The sequence below is a fragment of the Papaver somniferum genome, chromosome 3 (genome assembly GCF_003573695.1).
Source record: "Papaver somniferum cultivar HN1 chromosome 3, ASM357369v1, whole genome shotgun sequence".
Lineage (NCBI taxonomy): Eukaryota > Viridiplantae > Streptophyta > Magnoliopsida > Ranunculales > Papaveraceae > Papaver > Papaver somniferum.
Genome location: NC_039360.1, coordinates 207,039,980 through 207,056,918, shown reverse-complemented (window position 1 = coordinate 207,056,918; position 16,939 = coordinate 207,039,980). Strand labels below are relative to the sequence as shown.

Genomic DNA, 16,939 nt, shown 5'->3' with positions numbered 1-16,939 from the left:
TTCGGGTGAAGATTTTTTTTTTCTTTTTCTTGGAGTCGTTAATGGAGGAGAAGAGAAGAGTCGAGAGGGTGAGAGGGGAGGGAGTGATTTTTTTGTTTAAAACTAGAAATGAATTGGGGCTTAGGATTAAGGGTTGATAGGTTTTTAAAAATTATTTTTAGTGAAGGATAAAATAGTATTTTCACAAAATTTTAATACACCCCTGAAAAATTTGGGGCGCAAACAAAATGGGTGAGGCCCCTAATTGAATTCTGGGACCCCAATTAAACGAGGATACCTAGACACCTTTCCGAGGAATGATTTTGTAGGGACCATGGTTTTTTTGAGGGGACCATGATTTTATTAGGCCACATTCCCTATAGTGATAAGGGGTGTCCTAAAACGTTGAAATGACTAACCTATCCTTAACCTAATTTAATTTAAAAACAACCTAATAACCACCTATATATATATATAACCACCACCTCCTCCCACCACCACCGCCCAACACCGCCGATCACCACCACCACCTTCGATTATCACCACCACCAACCACCGATTACCACCACCACCGCCCACCACCGCCGATTATCACCACCACCAACCACCGATTACCACCACCACCTCCTCCCACCACCACCACCACCACCACCGCCTATTTAAGAAATGTAACAACATCAATGCAATTACAATTAAGTTTTGTTACATGATAATTTTATTGAGTATAAAAGACGTCAGCCGCAGCCTGATTCTGCCATGGGACCACTCCGGAGGTATTTTCCAACAAACCCTTCACTTTAATTTGATTTTGATTGCTTCAATCGAATAGAAATCATCAAAATAGGGTTTTAGTAGGAGTTACAGAGCCATGTTCGGTTAGGCCGATTTTCCAAAAAACCCTAGTTTACTAACCGAACTTCTTGAAAATGAAGAACACGAAGAACAGTTCGATTCTATTGGATTTAAAACTAAGTCACCGAACTCTCTGTTCGGTTGTTTCGCAAAAAAATTTAAAACTACAAAGTAACCGAACTCCACCCTTAGAACTGAAAAAAAAACAAATCCAGTCTAACCGAACTGTGTTTTTGTGGCCACTATCTTGAGTTCCAAAATAACCGAACTTAGCCAATAGAGTTCGGTTTTTTCGCAAAATTTTTTAAAACTACAAAGTAACCGAACTTAGCCAATAGAGTTCGGTTGATTCGCAAAAAATACTTTTAACCGAACTCCTTGTATTAGAACAACAGAAGTCCATAAGTTCGGTTGCTTCGCTAAATAAGGATATCACCGAACTTTAGTTTACGAAAATAATGAGAAGTCCACAAGTTCGGTTCGTTCGCAAAAATGTTAAGTTTTCTTTGTAACCGAACTCTACCTTTCAAACTTCGTAACCGAACTCTACCTAATTCGCCAAGAAATAAATTTCGTAGTAACCGAACGTTTGCCTAATTGCATTTATGCATATATAAGCCCAGTTCGGTTGATTCGCAAAATATGTTGAAGTTTGCGAACCAACCGAACTTCTAACACTAGGTTACTTTTAACCTGCAGTTCGGTTGGGAACTTGGTTGCGTTGAAGTTTGCGAACTAACCGAACACACAGGATGTACCCAAATAAATTGTTAAGTTCAAAGTTCGGTTACCTACCATTTTATCCTAGGTAACCGAACATTACACTGTACGACCAAAACCTCCATTAACGAGCGAGTTCGGTAACCTGTGTGTTTGGAAAACGTAACCGAACTACACTTTCAGGTGTGTTCGGTTACATGTTCTTGACATATGGTAACCGAACTGACCCAAATCTACATAAAAATTTTCATTTTTTTTGAAAGTTTGGAGCAATTCAACCAACATTATCTAAGTGTGAAGCACACCTGGGTACCCATATACCCTTCTTCCGGTTGTGGTTGGTAAAATCCATCGTTTTTCATGTTTTCCTTCTTCATCTTCTCTAACTTTACTCTCTCAATAATTCTACTTCTTTAAAAAAAAACTATGTGATCTTTTAATCTCACTAATTATCTTTAACTTAATCATCTCACTAATCATAACATTAACTAATCATACCCAAAATTAATCAGGAGGATAATTTAGGTATTAATATAAATATCCAGATAAGGAGTGACCTATATCGTTCTTTCCTTCCGAGAGTCTCGCCAGAAAATAATTCTAGATTGCTGGTTCTACATGGGCCTGGTGGCCCATCCCAGACTCGGTATCGGTACTAAAGGTCGCTAGGAGCGAACAGATGTTACTCGGTTCAATATCGATACAGATGGAGATACTACTGGTTCGAAGAACAAACGAAGCGATTAAAGGAATACTGTATAATTTGTCGGATGGACTATAGCAAACCCGCCATAGTAGAGGCGGAACGATCTAATACCGACCATCATATGAGCCAGCTAAAAAACACTGGAGTTAACAAAGAGAAAAAACACACACAGGCCAGGATTACGTTTAGAAAATTGTAATTCTCAAGGATTACAAATATGATGGCAGTATGGTTGTTTGATACGTCTCTAACTCTTACGTTTAGAAAGATACAGTTCCACTCCAAATTTGAGCCAAAGCTGGTAAGCACCATGGACAGCGCTACCATCATTACAGATTATGAGAACCAAAAAAATGAAACAAAAGTAAGGCCAAAATTGGATTTTCATTCCCCTTGGGCTAAACTTGGAGTACAATAAACACATTATAACTCTTCCATTACTCATCGCACTTCTTCCAAGTTATGAGATCCTGAAAAGCTCTTCTACTCTCCACTCTTCTGTCTTTTCTTGTCTTTTCTCTTTTGGTCATGGGCACCTGGGAGATGAAAGTACAATTACAATATTACTCGTTTATAAATTGCAGACGCATGATATTCATACAGATAAATAATATGCTTACGGTTTTTAGCTTCTCTTTTCTTTCTTTTTGCATTCTCTATGATTTTCCTTCCACTTCCCGACGTCTCTTTCACATTCATGGAGACCTTAAAATAGTAGATGAGATTAACATGATATCTGAAACTAATTTTTACAAATTAAGAAGAGCAACACAATGATGAAGTTTCTATCTCACAAGTTTTTGTAATATCGATTAGATCTATTTTACAAAAGGACCAATTTTGAGTAACGCAGTAGGAATGTCCCAACAAACTACTAAACATGTCTCATTTATGTTATACCTCATGCCCGCCACTACGAAGTGCCTGAAGTGGCTCAATACAATCCTGCCCAATAACAAGTAGTTTGCTTTTTCTGTTTTCTCCAACATTGTTGCTATTATCACCCAACTTTTTCACAGATAATTCTTGGAATTGGTGTTGAAGTAGAGGCGAAACGCCAGACTGAGAAATACAAAATAATGATATAAAAACAAGAACATACAACAAGGAAAACGAATGAAGCAGCTGTCAATATTAAAGCAACAGACTAGTAAAAGTTTGATAATAGAAATTACCCCAGCCAAAAAGCGATGCGAGAATGATTTTGGCTGTAAAGGTCTGGAAAGCAGGCTCTTCAACTCCTGAAATTGTGCAATAAAAATTCATCAGTTATCCAGATCGATTCTTCCCGTCAGATAGGTGTACCATGTACTAAGATTCAACAGCAAGATCAACTACTTATATAGAAATAAGGTAAAGAGTCAAGTTAGGAGATACCGTCTGCAGCTTGATTAATCTAGACGAGATGGCTTTTCTTTGTTTATGACTATTCACCCTTTCTTCCTCACTGTCGTCCTCGTCTAGAACCAATTCTACCGATTTGGCATTACGTTCAAGCCAGGTTTTATTTACCTTTTCCTGGAAAACAGTGAAACAAATGAAGAAGCACATGAAACAAACAAGTCGTACACAGATTATATCTTGGGTGAGAATACTGCATGGTATATTGTTTGGTTTACTTTCAAATTACCATTTGGACACAAATTTTACGCTGAGTTTGCACACCATGTTTAATTATTAATTGAATTTTTAGCTTCTCATACTTCTAGTGTAGGTACGCAGTGGTGATGGTAACCCTAATCTCACTTCACCACCTAAATTATTTCGCAATTTAGTTGTAGAACTGTAATGTTCTATAATAGTGGTTACCTTGAAATCGTTATGTGTGATCTTATCTATCTGGCGCGCAATAGATAATCTTTTCATAACCTCTGGCATGTATGAGTTATCTAAAGGAAACCGTCGAAGACTTTCCTGAGAACAGATAAGACTAGTTGTCATCACATATAGTAAGATGCTAAATGCAAAATACTCGATTACAACATATTCCTGCAAATAACTACTTCATTTCCAAGGGAATTCACCTTTTGGAAAGATTTGCACAAGGATGAAAACTTTGGTTTATCATTTGGATTGATTAATGCAATGCTGCAACCGTCTGCAGATGCTCTAGCAGTTCTTCCACTTCTATGAACATAAGCCTACAGCAAATAACTTCAAGTTAGGAGGTCAAAAAAGCCAGTGCGGACATTACCAACACTTCCTTGAATCTACTTACGCCAGCTGAATGTGGAAGTTGATAGTGGATAACGGTTCGAACACCAGCAATATCAAGACCTCTTGCTGCAATATCAGTAGCAATAAGTATACCATTGTCGCTTTCACGAAAACGATCCATTGCCTGAAAAGCAAAGAGATCAACGAAAAGATCATTAGTGCTAGTTTACACACAAAGAAGTGAATTTTTTTTTTAAGAATATACGCTGGTGTACATGGATTACATGTTGCGGAGATTTATAGAGAAATATATATTGGCATCCTCAAGATATATATTATAATGCAAAGAGGTGAAGCTGATCCAAACTAGGCTCCAAACAGGCACATCAAGTTGATTTATTTCCATTGCTCAAACCGACATACAGTGATTAATTATACAGAAACGTAGTTTTCAGCCTTCGAGATTATTTTCCCTGGCAGCAAAATATTTCGTTATTTCGTTCTAAATGCCAAACCCCTCATGTAAACTTTACCATAAACCGTTGAAGAAAACCAAACAAACAAAAAATCATTGGAGAGACTTGGTTTAGCTGAACAACACTAAGTTTCACTAAATTCAAACTCTCATAAAAGAAAAATAACAAGTAATTCATACTGCATCTTCCTTCACTAATACTGTTTCCACTATTATTTACATCTCTGGTAGTTTTGAGTTAGTGAAATGTCACGAATCACGCTCTGCCTGATTTTTTAGTACTGTTTCCACCAGTTTTAAGTTCATAATCATTTCCACAAGAATCGACTTTTCCAAATTCCGGTTGAAATATAATCATGCAGGCCATAATAAAATAGACAACATTCATGAATCATGTACTGATAGCATTCTGCAAACTAAGTTCAAGTAACCATTTTGCGGGTTGCTCAATTAGTCATTTGCAACATCTATTTGTTGTTAGTCTCTTGATTGCATCTATCAGCCAAATTAGTATTACACTTCACTATGTAGCATCATCAGAAGAATTAATGAGATAACATCCAAGGATGAATAGGCCACAGAAAAAATCATATATCTTAACACTGCAATGAAGAAAGTACCTTCAGGCGTGCTCGCTGTTGCATTTGAGAGTGAAGAGGGCACAGATTAATGCCAAGGAGGCGCAAAAGGGAAGAAATGTGACGTAAAGCTGCTATTGACGTGCAGAAAACAATAGTCCGGCCTTGCCCATGAACACTCAAAAGATAATATAGATAGGCATCTTTATCTTCTTCCCTGCATCTGCACAAACACAAACGAACTAGCCCAATTAATTAACGATAAATGATGTTACAAGGTAGAGAAAGCCAAAATGCATCAAGGTCATATGAAAGATGCTCCAAAATATTGCTAAAGAGGACATACTCAATAAAAGACTCTTCTAATTTATCCGCCATAACTGCAGCATTTGTCAAATCAAAGATTGCGGCATCTGCCCTCATCCCTGCTCGTTCTGAAAGCTTTTCTATAGAGCTCAACTCGCCATTCAAAGATTGTTTGGACTTACGAGATCCACCCTTTAGCTTTTTACGAAAATCAGAAGACAATGCTATAGTGGCAGAAAAGACGAATGTTTGTCTTTTCTGCCTTTGGATGTTTGAAACCGTGACACAACTCTGTGAATTTTCAAGCTGCCCTTCACCAGGTGCAGCAGTCATAGGTAACATGTCAATGATAGACTGCAACTCTTGAAAATGACCACTCTCTATCATACGGTCAGCCTCATCTAAAACAAAGAACGACAGCGAATGTAACTGCAAAAGGAGGTCGACTGATTAAGATGTAGACAAGTTATAATTGATAGAACAATTGCTGAATAAAGTGTCTCGTCAATATTATTAGGGCTTAAGAGTCACTGTGTCTCATATCAATGCAACATACCAAACAAGTTGTTCTAATGCCATTTATCACATATCACTTAACACAGTATCCTAATGGGTCCCAAAGCCCTACAAGGCTGTAAAATAGAACTGCATCACATCGCTAGGAAATGTAGGCAGCAAAGTAATCTACCTTCTCACTGCTGATTGGCCGTAGCAAAGTAGTAATTTTACAATTAATTTACAAATGATAAATTCAAGAGTACCTCAACAAGGTGTGGATCTCCTCCTTGCATAAGCTCCCATAACCTCCCTGGAGTCCCCACAATAATCTCAGGCCTTGCTTTTAGAAGTCTTTCCTGCTTTTCTGACGAAATCCCACCAACAATTGGGACAACCCTGATGTTTGTCAAGCTACTAGCCACCTTAAGATGATCAGTAACCTTTATAAAGAGGAGCATATTAAACAAACAGAAATAAACCAAATTGAGGCACCAATATCTGTAACCAAAACAAAACCATAGTACTCAAATCTCAGATTCTCAATAATTAAAGTTAAGAGTAGTTTAGTTTGGGCCACTTAACTTGCACCTTAGTTTGAAGTTGTGAACTAGTAATTGTACGCTGCCGAAGCCATATGGGTAAATGTTATATATATTTGGGGAGCATTTCTATGATCACTAAATTACTAAACTCAGAAAGAAAAAAAACAGGTGTTGAAACTACACGGTACCTGGAGTGCCAGCTCCCTTGTAGGAGTTATGATGAGCGCCCGAAGTGTATTTCCAAGAGCTCCTTTTTCCACATCACTTCCTCTCTTTGTAAGTGATACGCCTGCTTTTTCTCGCTCTTGAAGTAGACGTTGCAAAATTGGAGCCCAAAAGCAAGTGTTTTCCCAGATCCTGTTTCCGCAGCACCAATCACATCCTACAGTCAAACACAAGATTAATACCACAAAAAGATGTCAATACAACATACCTACGATAACATCATAAATCTTTTAGCTAGTAACCAACCTTTCCTTGATGCGCAGCAGCAGGAATACAGACTTTCTGGATAGGTGTGGGTTCTTTAAACCCAAGCTTGTAAATCGATTTCAACAACAATGGATGTAGCCTCAATGCCTTCCACTCATAAAATTCAGCTTCATCAACTACTGTCTCTCCTATCTCAACTTTATTGTCACTATCGTCTTTCACTACACCCAAACTCGTAGAGTCCCCTTCTGTAGATCACAAAAAATCAAACAAAAATTACAACCAAAATCTAGACTAGAAAAGTCTTATTCCACACAAACCCTAAATTGTAAACTCCTATAACCCAAAACTGTAGCAATAATCTGATTTTCTAAAACCCTAAGTTGCATCAATAATCTTCTAAGTTTCTAAAAACCCTTAATAAAATCTTTTGATATTCTACACTTCACTCGCATGTTTTTCATAGTAAGCCGTCAAAAAATCCTAACGTAAACTTTATTTATGAAATCTCCAAATTTGTTCCAGAATTCAATAAATGAAAATTGCCATTGACCAGAAACTTGGACGCTTTTCTTTTTCTTCTTCTTCTTAGCCTTTAGTTTCTTTACTTTCTTATCAACTTTCTCTTCATCATCACCAGAGTCCTCAGTACGAGTCCGTTTCTTGGATTCAAAAGGATTATTTATCAAAACACCATAATCAACTTCATCAATCTCGTCAAGAGAAATAAAACCTGCATATAAAACAAACAACATTATAAATCTAAAATTTAGAAATATCAAAACCTAATGAGAGAGAGAGGGAGAGCGAGAGACCGCCATCGAAATCATTAGCTCCTTGAGGAAGAGCAAAAGGATCTTCATCTTTAGAAACAGAAGATTTCCATGGTAATGAATCTACATCTTCTGCTGCTTTTTTGATACTTCTTATCAGTTTCCTTTTTGATGATGAAAGGGAAGATTTAGCTTTGGCCGCCATAGCCGTGTTTTTCCTGCAAATTTTTATGAGACTGAGAAAGGAGGAGCAAAGCGAGAGAGTACCCGGCGCTATCTGATAGTAAATAAAAACAAACTGGCCGAACCTTGGTTTTTTTATGACCCGGTTGATATTAAACGGACCAAAACTTCACTATCGTTCGCGTTTTTAACTAAACACTAGCATGTAACCCGTGCTGGGTCTGCTGGGAATTGTTGACTGGTGTGGCGGGGTTTAGTCCCACGCCCTCTGCCCAGATGCATTTAAATCATTGTCATAAAAAGGTATGAGGTTTGTCTCCATGACAGCTAAGGCTATAAGACGGTTTGTCGGGGACTCCGATCCGGCGGTGGGAAGCTACGGATTGATTTTTCAACTGGACGGCTACGAAACTTCAGCTAACATTAGTGAACGAAATATTGGGCGGGTTCACGCTCTTGGCCTTTTCTCTCTATTACCCCCTCCAGCCGAGTTGTAGAGCTGAGAGGTTTCTTTTCCTACGTACCGAATTCTTCTTTGGTTCTCCGGTACTGCCACCACCACCATTACCACCAGAATCTATAACTTTATCTTCTTATCCTTCTCGAGCAGCAACAGTGATTCAAAGTGAACCACACATCATCTTCTCATACTTGAGGCTTGAGCAAGTCCTTGCAACATCTTCATCATCTTTTTGTTGATTTCAGTTGGTCATAGAGGGATTTGGTAGGTAAGAAGAGATTTTGGTAATAACAATTGAATTAGGTTAAGATTTCATAAATTAAAATCTAGGGTTTCATATATCTGGGGGTAAATTTTGAATATACTGTTTAAGTTTGATGGTTGTTATATTTACTTGCTAAGAAATACCAATTAATCAATTTCTTATATGATGTTTAGGGTTTTTTAATTCGTTTTTGTTTCGAATTATTGAGTTACTCTTTTATATGGTTTTGATTTTTTAATTTAGTTAGTTTGTTTCTGCAAATTTGTTAAAGAGTTTGTGCAAATTCTCTGATAATTCAATTCTGTTTTTGTAGATTGGTTAACAACCTGTGGGCAATTGCATCAATATGCAGAAAAAAAGTCAGCTTACTACAGTGCCTTCATTAGCTCCTTACACATGCTACTAGAGGCCTGTTGTTTGCATACAACTGAGTTTGGGTTCGAAAATTAGGTCAAAACAATGGATTCTTGGTATTAGCCTTTTCGCTGACTTGCAGACTGAATTTCTTAGGGCTTATGCAGGTTGCTTGAATCATCACTGTTATAAAAAGACATGTACTTTGACTTTGAGATCAAAAAGTCATAGAACGGACAGGATTTATTAGGGAGTGTCATCTTGCGGTCGGAATCATCCGGATCGAGTTTTATCAAGCGAGGGACACGAAATTTTGGTTTCAATCTCCAATAGTTCCCTTATTGTTGTGTTACAAGCCAGCATCCATCTGAGTTATGCATTGATTGAATTTCACTTGCTCTGAACAGTTTTCAGATGTATGGATAGTTTCAGTGCTACACTAATTTTTGGAATTAAACCATACACTATTTGCTTAATTGGTTTGTTGTTTGTTTAAGATTTGAAAGAAGAACGTAGGTGTTGATGTCAACAATTTCAGGGCTAATAACAATTTGAGAGATGTTACTCCTACTCTTCCGCCTTCTGCACCTGCAGCTGTTGTTGGAGATGATGTTACAAGTGCTGGGCATCTACAAGTCCTTATCTCATTCCGAGGTATTCACCCTCTATCTATGGAACTTATATACTGCTGTTTATAATAATACGATTCACAGATTCGTATTACCTTTGTTTTTAGCTTACTAAGGTTTGCATTGCCTTTATTAGTTCCTTACACATACTACTGTAGGATTATTGTTTGAAGTTTCACAAGTGGGTGCTGTTGTAACCACTGAAAGTTTGTTAACCCGAATAGAATAATGATGCCTCCTATCAACATGTACTACACTATAATTAAGTTTCACAAGTGGGTGCTGTTGTAACCACTGAAAGTTTGTTAACCCGAATAGAAAAATGACGACTCCTATCGTTTGTTTAAGAGCTTAAGAAACAACAATGACTTCTTTAGGTCTGCTAAAGGCAGTAGTATCTCTCATTCCAACATCCGGTTTAAAGTCCTATATCTGGACTATATGCTTCTTAGTTTAAAATGTTTGTCAAAGAAAGAACGATGAAAAGTATCCCAGGAGGATGGAGTACCACATGTACATCTTATATGTGATAATTTTGCAGGAGGATCTGATTCAAGCCTCCATTCATAATAATATCAACGTGGAGGAACATAGATCCAGGGGGGGGTAAGCCCATAAACATAGAGGTAATTTATACCTTTAAACGCTCTAAATCGAACATAATCAGATATACGGAAACCAATTTCTTTTATTATGTCGGCATGCAAGTACTTACATGGTTGAAGATAGGCCTCTGCGATAAGGTTAAACATACATACCGTGTCATCCTCATTGAGACGGGACGGAGATTTGGGGCCGGATTCTGAAAATTACAAGGTGATTGGAATTTTTTTTAAAAGTTTAAGGAACATGGCATATAAACAAAAATGTTGAGCCAGGTGGTACTACGAATGATAAGAGGAAGTACGTTCTGCCTCTGAAAGCATCGTGGATAAGGTATTTAGTTCCGTGGCTACATTTTTGTTCTCATTTTTCTTAAGCTTCATTTGAATTTAACTTGGGTATCAGTAAAACGCAGAAGTAACTCATTTTTCTTATGGTATTGACAAGATCATATGATTGATGATTCTCATCAAGTAATTCAATCATGCGAGGCATATACTTTAGATGAATACAATATTTTTGTAGTTCTATCCTTGATATCCATAGTTTTTTATTAATTGAATTTATGACATTGTTACAACAGTCATGCAGGCAATGCATCAACCGAGGAGGGAACTTCTAACTATATATCAATTGAACAGTTAAATTAATTGATGTTTCTCTTCCTGATGTCCATGGGCAGATTACTTTTTTAGCGTTGTTGCTTGGGAATCAAAAGTGATGGGGGGATGAAAATATAATGGCAGTATTCTTGCTACAGAAGTGGTGGCAGACTTAATAGGTGAAAACACGATCACCGAGCATTTTACCCTCCGTTTGTTGAACTATATAAGAATAACTTTGGGATTAAGTCTATTCATTAGTCTGTATTGTGCAAAGAAGAAACATAATCAATTTTTAGCATGTAATCAGTTAATTTGAACTTAAAAATTGGCTTTAAATCATTCTCTATTTATTGTAACTAATGTTTTCAATGGTTGAGCAGGTAAACTAACCCAATTTCAAGCTGGCGTTACAATGGAGATATCTTGACTGGACTGTATAATGGTTTTCAATCAAGGACAGATCTGTGGAATGCCTGGCAACCTATGTTTTGCATTGCCTTCGTCAACACGACGCCGACTTACCAAAAATTTACTCTTTTGTATGCAGGTATATTTACATCTTCGAGAGAAGCAAAATTATCTCACAATAGCCAAGGTATGCCAAATTGCTTTTACGACTATGGGTGATGGGCATATAGATCCATCAACAAATGATTTTCCTTCGCATCTCTTAGATATGGGAAACCTGTTTTCACTTAAAGATTTACTTTTTGTATCAAATATGTTCAACTTCCTAGACCATCCAGAAATCCATGTCATTTTCACGGTTATAGTAGATCGTAATTTCATGTGATGGTATGGATTGTGGTGTCCTTTAACATGATTTCGTTGCATATTTGGAACTCAGAACTAATTTTTCTAAGTGGGATTAGCAAGTGGATCCTTTAGTTAATAGATAAGCTTATTGTGATGATGCAAAGACCGATTTTATCATGTTGATTCTGTGAAAATTCGACAATATAATAACCCAAGATATATGAATATTAATCTGATCGCGCTACCAGACCTCATTCAGTCTCCATGTATTGCCACTTGCCATCTTAGCTCAGCTGGAAGAGCGCATGGGTTTGAACCATGTGGTTGTGGGTTCGATTCTCACAGATGGCCGAGGGTCCCTATGGTTACGCACGTTGTGCTGCAGCTAATCTAACTTGGTTTCTCTGCAGTTCCAAATTCTATTAGGTAACACACTTCTGCTGAAGTTGACTTCAATAGAAATTAATAGGTTTACAGATCAACAAACAACCATAGGGCATATCAACAACTTTGTTCTTGACATTTAGCAAGTGTCAGTTCATGGAATCTTGGTTGACAGATCTCCGGTTTCATCTGATGGGAGAGAGTTTGATTGGAGAGGTATAGCTAAACTTTGGAAATCAATTTAGTGAATCAGGATCAAGCTAGGTTTCAAAGATCGGAAACTTAGGTTTTTTTTCATTTTAATGTCCTTAATTAAAGGTTTATCCTATCTTCTTCTGAATTTATTTATTTATTTCATTTTAATGTCCTTAATTAAAGGTTTATGCTATCTTCTTCTGAATTTATTTATTTATCTTTGTTTTTTTTTGTTTTTTTTGGGTTTTCAAATTTTGGTGCAATTTCAGTAATTTCAACGGGAGATAATTCGTACAGCCTGCAATTTTGTAGAAAGTATCTCTTGCATCTTATATTTTTCATAAGTTTCATTTGCTTTGTTACTTAAATGCTAATTTTCAAGGTAGCTTATGCATATTTTTCGGGTATTTACTCTCACACAATGACATCCATCTGGCAGAAGTGGAACTTGAATCCCGACCAGTTCTTCTCAAATCAGCCCAGTAACAGTACGAAATATTACTGCAAATATAGATTATGGTTTAATTCATTGCTCGATTACGACACTGAACAGGTATATGTATCTTACTTTTTAACGTTACAGTTAGGATTCTATTATATTGTGTTCTTCATCGGGTCCAAACATCTGAGGCTATTTTGGAGATAGTCCATCTATATTTCATAGGTGTCAGTACATGGGTCTACCATATGTTATTTTATATTGTTTCAACAAATACTTTCACAGCATATGGAACTGTGGTAGTAGTTAATGGTTGTGCAGATTAAAGGAAATAATTTAGACATCCAACGTTAAGGAATTTTCATGGCCTTATGGATCATGGTATTCACTTGAAATTGGACATAGGGTTTGATGTCTGACACAGCTCCATCTGTTTTGTTTTGTACCTGTTGACCTTGGTTTGCTCTGAACTCCATATGTGGTTTGAGATACATATTAATTCCATTGCGCACCCTATTTCTAACAGGTGTTATTAGATTCTGACCCGCTTGCGATGCAGTTCTTTGTTGTTGGAACATCAGATTATCTTGCTACGTACCAACAAAAGCTGGATTCGATTTGATCGAACAACAAAAGCTGCATTCTATTCGATCAAGATGTGTTAGCTTCTTCAGTGTTTCTTTAGTGGCAAGGTATGTATAATAAGGCTTGGTATATAGAAATATTGCCCCGGGAAAGAAATTATAATTCCTCCCTGTATTTAGATTAGGGTTCAATGCTTCAGTACTATTGTGTTTTGACTACTCTGTTAGACGTTTGTGTTTGCTAGAGAAGATGTTGAATATGAGCCTGACAAGGTCCTGAGTAAATTTTTCTTTCCTTTTTTTATCTTTGAAAATCCGTCTGTAACAATCCTGTGTTTTGTAAAAGGAATACTTAGCTTGGAATCTATCACATTAATTAGTGATTACTGACAGATTACAGATGTGTGACGAATATAAAATATAGGGTAGAAAAGGAACTTTTTTAATGAACATGCAGTCTAATAGATATCCTATGTCAATTACCTTGCCTTTTAGCTTCAATAATTTGGTTAGGAAGTAACTAATTTGCCGAACGTACAGTCGTTTGTTTCGCAATAGCTGATTTGAAGCAGTTTTGCAGGTTGAGCAGGCTTGGTACCAGTGGTCTTACTGCCCTCATTATTGGCAATGAACATTTCGTTCTCTTTTTTCTGTATGTGTATTAGTAAGAATTTGATTATTTTGTAGTTTCAATTTTGATCATGTGGTTAGGCAATTTCTTTTTCTGAAATCTGTAGGACCAGATGTTCAATGGTACGATTATTAGGCCTCTTGCTTTTCCGTTCTAACCTCTTTTTGTAGGCACGTGCTCAGTGTACTATCAGTATGCGAAATTTCTCAGCTCAGTTATGGTTAACGCATCTGTTACTATCTTATGCTAGACAACATGTATCCTATTTATTTCAAATATTTCTCTTCTATTTGTAGTGGTCTTATTTTCACTTCTAGATGGTAGCCTTTACTTGCAGTCATGTACTATGCAGGCCCTCAAATGTTCGAGTCAGAATTCTGTATTTGCCGGGTTTTTCTAAAGCTTATTTCAGCAAAGCCATTCTTTGTTGGATGCTTCCACTTAAGCACTGATTAAAAATTAGGTACTCACTTGAACTCTTCAAACTGGACAGGTGGATATGAAGCTTCATCTAAGATGTCTGAAATCCCAGATATTTATAAGAAACTTCATAAAGTCCCCATGATGTTCCCAGTCAGCCCTTCAATGATCCGAATAATACTCATAATTCCTTAGTTCAGAGCGTGCCTTTGCAATCTTCATTTATCTTGCATCTTTACATCTTCAAAATATGGTTAGATAGAGTTATGGTTAGGAGGAGTTGCACGTCCTAATGGAATAAATGGTTGTCTGCTTTCTTCTAGAGAAAAGAAGTTTCATCTGAGTGTCCCAATTAAGAAGGTAAGACTTACAAAGTAAAAAGAAGGCAGGACTTGAGCATCTGCAGGTACCATTGCACTAGCCTCATGGCCTTCTTAGCATGCCTTGCCAGTTTCTTGATCAGATGCAACCACTGTTGTTAACCCAACACCGGATGAAAAATTCGTGAATAATATAACATGAAAAAATCTGAATGGTGGCACAGATTCGCAAATTTATGCGTGCTAAAATTTTGCTCAAACTGACCCAGTTCTTTCCCAAACGTTAATAAATGTATCGTTAAGGGTCCATGTAGTTATAGGAACTGCATCTCCATGTATAGGAAAATAAAATTGCACCAACAGTTAACCAAAGGTGGTTGTAAATTTTCGGATGAACCTGGATATCCGGTTTAATCGTCTGCATACTATTACTGTCACATGTTAATGCCTATTACGATCCAGTTATACTTACGACATGTCAAGCCTTAAGCAAGAGTTGAACGATGTTTGAAAGAAAAATAGGATGACGGGATCTTGATCTTTGTGATATGTCGAGTGCCAAGAGTTGTCAAGAAAACAAATTATCAAGAACCAAGTGTCAAGAATTAGATCATCTAACGAGTAATTGTAATGTGAACCCAACACCGTTCTCACTTCTCAGTTAGTTAGAATATATTTCGATGAATACTAATTTGGGATTTGGGCATTGCAAGGTTGCACTTTTCATAGGTCCCTTGCATGTTTTAATTTGTTAGATAAAAATCGCCCGACATGATCCAGTAAGTCGCATTGTATTTTGACTCTCACCTAATGGGTTGGTGATGTTCTTATTTGATCAATGGTCACCACTCAATTATCCTGGAATCGATGAATAAAAAAGCACAAAGAGTTATCTTTTACCGCAAAAAAAAAAGATAATAAAATAAATTAGAAAAAATAAATAAATAAAATAAAATAAGGAGAAGTGCCTAAGCATATCCAGAGGAAAGGAAAAAGGCAACACCTAATACAAGAAAAAAAATATCCAAAGAATTGGCAAGAATCAACTCGAAACCCAGAACAACAAATACTCCAAGGCACGAAGGGTTACCATTAGCTTATGATACATGAGTAACAAAAACTGGACGACATCAATAGGGTTATATCTACCTGGATAATAAAAACATTAAGGACATTTTAAAGTGTTTTCACGTAACATACTAAGTTAAAAACGAATGTAACGATTACATTAACACCAGTTATACCTGGAAAATAAGCAGAATTGGTTGATGGTGGTATTTTGTATAAAGCTTCAAATGGAGTCATCTTAATCGCAGAGTGCTAAGTAGTGTTATATCATCATTCAACCCATAGCAACCAACTGCACCAGCCACCCATAACCGTACCCCAACAAAAATAAAAAGACCATACAAGAAGCAACTGAGATGATATAATATAGTGATAATATGGAAAGTGTGTATTTGGTTGATTTTATTTAGCGGCTATAATAAAACATATCTAAATATACGATGCTTCGAGTAAATGGAAATACAAAATATTCACCCGAGAGGCGGAGGTACTGGGCTTGGCTGACAACAGAGAGTGACACTAGATGGCATGCAGCGGAAGTAGTGAAAAGGTTAAGTACGACGAAGACGAGGAACATTGGTGTATCGAATGCAAAAACAAATTTGAAGAGGACATACCATGAGAGAATGAACGAAGTTTTAAAATAAATGGATGGACAATTCATCGAGACTTACTAACACCTTAGAATATACACAAATATAAATGAATATGGTTGTAAAAGACAACAAAAATACTGCATTATTCACGGTATGAGAAAGACAACAGAAAAGCTGATGAAATGTACTGCCAAAGGAACATGTAAACTACCTGAAACAATGCAATCATGCAACGACATATTAGTATGGGCAATTAATTTGATTACAGGTAGATGTACTGTGAACCCATGCTCAACATATTATTTATTTCCAATTGCAGATTAACAGGGAGAAAAGGCAAAACGGGTGGTTCAACCGAATCAAAGACCACACATTAGTTTTCAAATTGGTAATCCATAAGTACAACATAACCAACCAATCTAAGAATTT

The 16,939-nt window shown here is 36.8% G+C and overlaps 1 long non-coding RNA gene, 1 other non-coding gene and 1 pseudogene across 18 annotated transcripts; 2 read left to right on the top strand and 1 right to left on the bottom strand.

The window, feature by feature from the left end:
• Nucleotides 1-2,403: 2,403 nt before the first annotated feature.
• Nucleotides 2,404-8,307, bottom strand: LOC113358520 (annotated as a pseudogene).
• A 311-nt stretch (nt 8,308-8,618) lies between these two features.
• LOC113358518 lies at nt 8,619-15,947 on the top strand. Of its 17 annotated transcripts, none has more exons than XR_003364626.1 (8): nt 8,619-8,929; nt 9,240-9,934; nt 10,451-10,845; nt 11,195-11,293; nt 11,665-11,712; nt 12,722-12,767; nt 12,892-13,583; nt 14,056-14,448. It is a non-coding gene; the product is annotated as an uncharacterized LOC113358518 (long non-coding RNA). The 17 variants fall into 17 exon arrangements; XR_003364630.1 differs by lacking the exon at nt 12,722-12,767 and having other exon boundaries at nt 11,498-11,712; nt 12,892-13,005; nt 13,418-13,583; XR_003364625.1 differs by having other exon boundaries at nt 11,498-11,712.
• On the top strand, nt 12,152-12,224 carry TRNAQ-UUG. Its single transcript has one exon. It is a non-coding gene; the product is annotated as a tRNA-Gln (tRNA).
• Nucleotides 15,948-16,939: the final 992 nt, after the last annotated feature.